The sequence below is a fragment of the Trachymyrmex cornetzi genome, unplaced genomic scaffold (genome assembly GCF_001594075.2).
Source record: "Trachymyrmex cornetzi isolate Tcor2-1 unplaced genomic scaffold, Tcor1.1 scaffold1277, whole genome shotgun sequence".
NCBI classification, from domain to species: Eukaryota; Metazoa; Arthropoda; class Insecta; order Hymenoptera; family Formicidae; genus Trachymyrmex; species Trachymyrmex cornetzi.
Window position 1 is genome coordinate 11,030 of NW_017295847.1, and position 7,107 is coordinate 18,136.

Here is a 7,107-nt window from a genome sequence, read left to right on the forward strand (position 1 = left end):
CGACACCGGACCACCTAGAGCGTCCCTACTCTTCTTTTCCATACGCTCCCCATGAGGGGAGGGCGGCCTCGTCTTCAACCGTGCCGGCTGAACGGGCCTGCACAAATCGGCCATGCCCGCCCTGTGTGCAGAGGGCAGGCCTCTGTCTTCGCAAACCGGGCACCACGGCCTGTTCTTACAGGACCGCCGCGCGTGCCCGTGCTTACAGCAGCGACTCCTGTCCATCACGGAAGGGCACCGTTGCTGCACATGGCACGCCACCAAGCAACGATAGCAGCAAAGGGGAGCTCCCTTGAGGAGCTCCACCTTCGCCTTTGCCCATCCTAATTTTAGGTGCCCCGCCTTCGCGAGCGCTAGACCCACGTCAGCGGGACACTGCACCCAAACACTCCCCAGGCCGCGCCTGGAGAACTCCACGCCCCCCACGCGAATGTGGGCGGAACTGCAGAACCCCTCCAGCGCGACCTCCGACCGGATGGCCGCGGCGTCGATAGACTCGTCGAATCCAGAGATTCGGAGCTCCACGCGACGCATCGGCCGCCCGATCGTAACCCCCGCCTTGTCCTCGTCGGCGGCGAAAACGTCCCGCATGGCATCCGCGAGACGGTCCGCCGCCAGTTCGGACCCAGGGTCGGTGACCTCCAGAAGGAGAGACTCGGATCCATGTCGGTCACCGACCGCCGATCTCCTCAACTTCATCGACGACGCGATGCCCACATCCCTCAGATCAATAGCGGCTTTTACCCTCTCCATGACCCGGGCGTAGGAGCCATCTCGTCCACGGTCACGGAAACAGCGGAGGTACTCCCTCGTTTTCTTGGCACACGTCTAGACGCGGAAGCGGGGGGTTTCCGAGCAGGGGCCGCAGGCCGTGGTGCACCTCGACGTCCCCCCGGCCAGACCTCCCCCGCTCTTCTTCTTTTTTCGAGAGGCAGCCACCGTCCAGCCATCCGTTCCGGCGGAAGCCGAAAGAGCCGGGGCGGCGGCCGTTTTCTCTTCCCCCGCGTCAGAGGGTTGTGGGCCCGCAGTCGCCCTATCCGCGACGCGACCCTCTCGATCCCTCCCTCCACGGATTTTGCGTGCCTCGCGGCGGCCTCCGCAAGGCTCACCACGGTGCCAACGCGTGAAGAGGCGCCCGGGGGAGCGACCGCGCGGGAGGACCCGCCACCACCGGAAGACTCCACGGAGGGGCTCCCGACGGAAGCTGAATTACCCGCAACAGCCCCACGCCCGCGCCTCCTCTTCTTCTTCCGCCTCTTCGTGCCGTCGGAAACAGCCCCGGTGGGCTGCACGGCAGAAGAGGCGGAAGCCCCCCTCTCTGTGGCGGTGAGTTCCACCCATCCCACCCCCACCGTGACCGAGCGACTCTCCAGCCGACTCAGCCGGGAGTCCAGGCCGGAGAGTCCCGCGTTAATCTCAACCAATAGGCTGAGAACGTGCGGGTCCCCGGCCGGCCCCACCGGCGAGACCGGCCGTCGAGTCCGGGCGTCCTCCCCAGTCGTTCTCCCCTCGTTTCCAGGTGCGAGGTCAGGGATGACCCTCGCCGAGCACGGCCAATCCCTGCTAGAGCGCGCAACCTCCCTGTTTTTACGCAGGAAGTTAACGGCGGCCCGCGAGAGATCGAGCTCAACTGAAAGGCTCCGCACCTTCTCTCTTAAGTCCCGGTTGGAGACCTCTAGAAGCGCCATCCGATCCGGATCCCTGGCGATCCTTTCCGCGCCCCCCATCGTACGACTCGCGAGTAGGAGGCAGGCCTCTCTGGCAAGGTGAATGGCCATCTTAAGCTGGCCACTTACCGAACCCTTCATCAACGAGACAGAGCGCACACGAGCGGCCTCGGCTTCCGCCAACCAGGTCTCCGTCTTGGAGATGACGTCCAGAACGGAGTCCGTCAAGGCGGCGACCTGGCGGTTGACTTCCCTACGTTGATCGGGAGTAAAGAAGGAGGACGAGGATATATGGACCCGCCTCAAGGGCGGCCCCGAACCCAAGCCCTCCTCGTCCCCCGAACTAATCCGTCTCAACACACGGCGTGCCCTAAAGGTCTCCATAGGGACCCCCCGAACCCGCGACTCTATCGAGACGTCCGACTCTATTGAGGGAGACCTTGCAGCCGGAGGGAACCTCCGCCTGCCACTCCGGACTCAGCCTCGCCGACATCAGAAGCGGGAAGATAAAACCCCGCAGCGGCGATATGTAAATAGTAAGTAAGTTGCGCTATACATAAAATAAATAGAAAAAAAACACAAACAAAAGAATTAATAGTAAGATAGATATATATACGTTCATAGAGTTACTTAAGATTATAGGTGAGATAATTTAGTTCCATTTTCTTTTCTTTTCGACGTTCAATAAGCTAAGGCGAAGGCCCGCTATAAAGGGGCCAACAATCAAGTTTCATTTGGTTTATTTTGTGTTAGAGGCACATAGCCTCAATAGTTTCGGAAAAACCGAAACACGCAGAATAAATGCATCAATATAATACAGGGCAACGCACGATTAGGGCCGAAAAAAACAGGGGGTCCGGGAAATTGCCAATTTATAAAGAAATAAGGGCGGGATCGAAAAACGCGACCGCTATGTCCGGATAGGACCAGAAACGAATACAGGAGCCGATTCTGGTTCCAAAACATATACCGGGTGTACCCGAAATACTGTTATGACATAACTAATTTTAAGCTAGCGAAAAACGCGACCGCTATTGACGCGTAGAACATATTAGGAGCGGAACGACAAAGTATGAGCATACGGAACATACCGAGTGTACCCGAAATATTGTTACGGCATACCTAATTCTAAGCTAGCGAAAAACGCGTCCGCTATTACTATTTATTACCGATGGGGAGCACAAGGGCAAAATTGGAACACACGGAATATACCGGGTGTGCCCGAATTCCTGTTGAGACACAGCAAAGCACGAGATATCGGAAAACGCGTCCGCTATGACTAATAGGGGCTAGAAAGTAACATGTCCACCGAATACGAACCCGATAGCTATACCGGGTGTTCGAAAGATTTCGTTGCGACATCGAAAGGACTGATACTTGCCAATGTAAATATGATACATAGAAAGGGGGATGCAGCCGGGGGATTTCGCGAACCTGTAAATAAATTTTATATTATATACTTACCAATGACTCCAGCGGGAGGCCTCCAGGGGCAGCATCCTTCCGAGATGACGAGTACCTGAAAATAAAAGAAAAGATTAGATTAAAAAGGTAACATAACTATAAAATGCAGGGACATGATTAAATAACAGCCGATAAAGATAAGTGAACGGCGTAAGCGCTCACAGCGCGCAAAGCGAACGCGCTGATGCGAGCGAAATGTAGGGGATAAACGAGCAATGCGAACACGTATAGCGCTAGGAGTAAACGCGCAGACGCGAGCGCAATAGAGGGGACGAGCGATAGGAATAAGAAGGCGAGCGAGCGAGCGAGCGGAAGAGGACACACGGGCAGACACACAGAGAGATACGTTCTCAGGCCCTAGGGTAGTCGTATTAGCCGAGGCTTCCAAGACAAGTCGAGAATTCGGCAGCGAAAAGTAGCTAACGCGCGGATAAGTGGAATATTCTTTGGGGGCGTTATCGAGTTTCGTCGTCGGGGACTATAGTCCGCGGATAAACCGAGCCAACCGATGGTCATCCGAGAGTGGTAAGCGGGACCGTTCCGAACGCGAGTCCGACAGCAGCGAACGCAATAGCGAACGGGGGTTCACACCCACGCTAATAGTCCGCCGTTAGACGAATAAGCGCGAATAGTGCATGTAATGAGAGGCGTGCGTATCCGGCGCAATCGCCCGGAGCGGCGTCACGCAAGCAAATGTAAATGTGAGTGGCAGAAACTTTATGAATAAAACAAGTTATGTTAGTTGCCTACATACAGTGAATTATTACTCGATAAAAACCTTTCCCTCTGCGACCGAGATAATTCGTGGCGAGTCGACTCAGTGGCGCGGGGGACAAGTGAGGCTGGTGACTTCTGGGGCCAGGAATGCAGACCTTCTCCTTTGGAGGGTTAAAAGGAGTGGCGACCGGGACAAAGAAGAAGAAACGGGACCGAATAGCGCAGACAAGCTTCGAGTCCGGCTACAACCTAAATAGGCCGGATCCGTCCAGTCTCGGTCTCCCTCTTCCGCGCTTCGGCTCCCTCTTCCGCTTCCCCACGGCGGTCGAAAGGGAAGCGGAATCGTCGGGAGAGTCCTGGACCACGGAGGACGGGCCTCCTCGGATCCATCTCCGTCCGAGAGGGAGATAATCGAACCCCCCTCCTCAGGCGACACCCTGTCCTCCTCCATGGCCTCGTCCCTCCCCTCCGCATCAGAACCGAACGCACCGCCACGAACCCTGATGGGAGTGACCCCACTAGGCCCCGCAGCAGACCCCGGCCCCTCAGCGAAGAGGGGAACCGCCATGATCTCGTCATATTCGAAATTGCTTTCCACCAATATCTTATCGATGCCCGAACCGGCCGTCTCCACGAAGGATCGAACAGCACGGACATCGTTTACCGCGCTAACAGGGAACATCACCAGCGTCCTCCCTCCCCACGCACCTCCCAAAAAGGAGGCACACGGGGTGAGAAGCCCCGAAGGGTCCCCGCGCACAGTTCCCTGCGCGAGCATGTGCCGAGAAGCTCGTCTGTAACAACTTCTATGACGTCGACAAACTTCTGGGCCTTTAAAACGATAACCTCTCCTTCATCGAGGGAGGGGGGGTATTTCTCCAAATCGGAGAGACAGGGCGGCACCGGGCCCAGCCGCCACAGCACTGAATCCCCCTTCCCCGACGCGTTTGGATCATCTTCCTCGTTAGGAGTGGTTCCACCCTCGCACAAACGCAAAACCCTCCCCGCCCCGAAAGGGGACAGAGAAGTCTTCGCAGATGTATTCTCTGAGCCCGAGGCGTCTGCGGAGCACGCCTCGGAGAGGATCTTCCAGTCGTCGGATGATGACGAGGGGGGGCCCTGGAATCCAGCTCCACCCCGCCGACCGCTGAATGATCCGAAACTCCCTGCAGCCGTAATCTGCTCATTGATCATGGTCATTTCCAAAGACGTCATAAAGTGGAGTTATTTTACAAGCTACCCCAAGCCGGGTATACAGTTTTCCTTCTGAGCCACTATTGACCAATTCATCCATTGGTCATATGTCCCGCAGTCGCGCGCCATAACCACGGGATAGGGGGACTTTTATAGAGGTCAATATAATTATAAAGGCATATGACCACGAACGCCTGATATCGTTGGCTTAAAATTATTATATTTGATAAAGTACAATTAATAGACGTTTCGGTCTTCAATGAGACCTTTTTCAGTATTAGAATAATTAAATGTGTTACGCATAATTATAACATAATTTAAGACTTAAAATTAGATTCTTACAAATATCAGTATTATTTTGGCTGTTACAAAAATCCGTCAATACTTTACTCGCAAAAGTTTTTTTCCTCCCCTTCTCATTTCTTACTAAATGTGATTTTTATTCTCGTTTAAACGCAATAGTTCCATACCAGTTTGTTAGTCTGTGTAGATCTTGAAACGTATACCATGAACAATATGTAATCAAATTCTCTCGATGTATGTCCACACAAAAATTCCAGTTTCTATTAGATAATATATACAATTGTAATTTAATTAATACAATACATCGTGTATTAAACACATTAGTTATCTTATAAAATATTAGAAATTACTCAATCGGATTTAATTTACTAAATTATAATTAAAAAATAAATAAAAAAAACGCAATATAGTAATCTTATAACAATATTTAAGCAATTATTTTCCGATATATGTTCAACAAAAGATCCAGTTTCTATTAAAAATATCTACAAACTAAGAGAAAAATAAAAACGAGACTGAAAGAGCATAAATCAAGCACTTCCAATTCTAACACAGTGCATAATGTAGTAGCACAGCATCAAATCAAATATGAACACAAATTTAATTGGGATAACATTGAAATTTTAGACACAGAACCTTTTTTTCAAAAAAGATTCACTTCAGAAATGATTTATATTAAAAAACAAAGAAAAGGAATCAGTAAACAAAACGACACTGAAATGTTATCCGAATTATACTTTCCGTTATTAAACATATCGTCCTCTATATGATTCCAGAACTTTCTATCGCTGACTCAGTGAATGTATATAAACTGTCAGAATTGTACAGATGTTAATATAACGGTTTTAGCATTGATTGAGATCACATGAATTTTCCACGTTCTTGATTGCAAATCATCTCATCTTCGACACAGGTATTCTATTAAAATATTTATTTATATTAAAACCTATTGGGATTATTTTTATCTTTTGACAATTAGTTAACTATATTATTTAATTACAATGTTGGAAATTGAATCTAAGTATTCCGATTATTGTATAAGACAACTATTTATTGTATTTTTTGACTAGATTATTTTATCATAATTTATTAAATTAAATCCGATTGAGTAATTTCTAATATTTTATAAAATAACTAATGTGTTTAATACACGATGTATTGTATTAATTAAATTACAATTGTATATATTATCTAATAGAAACTGGAATTTTTGTGTGGATATACATCGAGAGAATTTGCTTACATATTGTTCATGGTATACGTTTCAAGATCTACTCAGACTAACAAACTGGTATGGAACTATTGCGTTTAAACGAAAATAAAAATCACATTTAGTAAGAAATGAGAAGGGGAAGAAAAAAACTTCTGCGAGTAAAGTATTGACGGATTTTTGTAACAGCCAAAATAATACTGATATTTGTAAGAATTTAATTTTAAGTCTTAAATTATGTTATAATTATGCGTAACACATTTAATTGTTCTAATACTGAAGAAGGTCTCATTGAAGACCGAAACGTCTATTAATTGTACTTTATCAAATATAATAATTTTAAGCCAACGATATCAGGCGTTCGTGGTCATATGCCTTTATAATTATATTGTTTTATATTCGTACCACGTATCTATCCTATATTGATTATTACTATTATTTACAAAACTTATTTCATTAGTCACTACTATATTGGTACTGCACTGTGGTAAACTGTGTTGTATTTGCCTTTATCGCTATCTCGCGCAACCAACGCGGTATGAGACGAATACG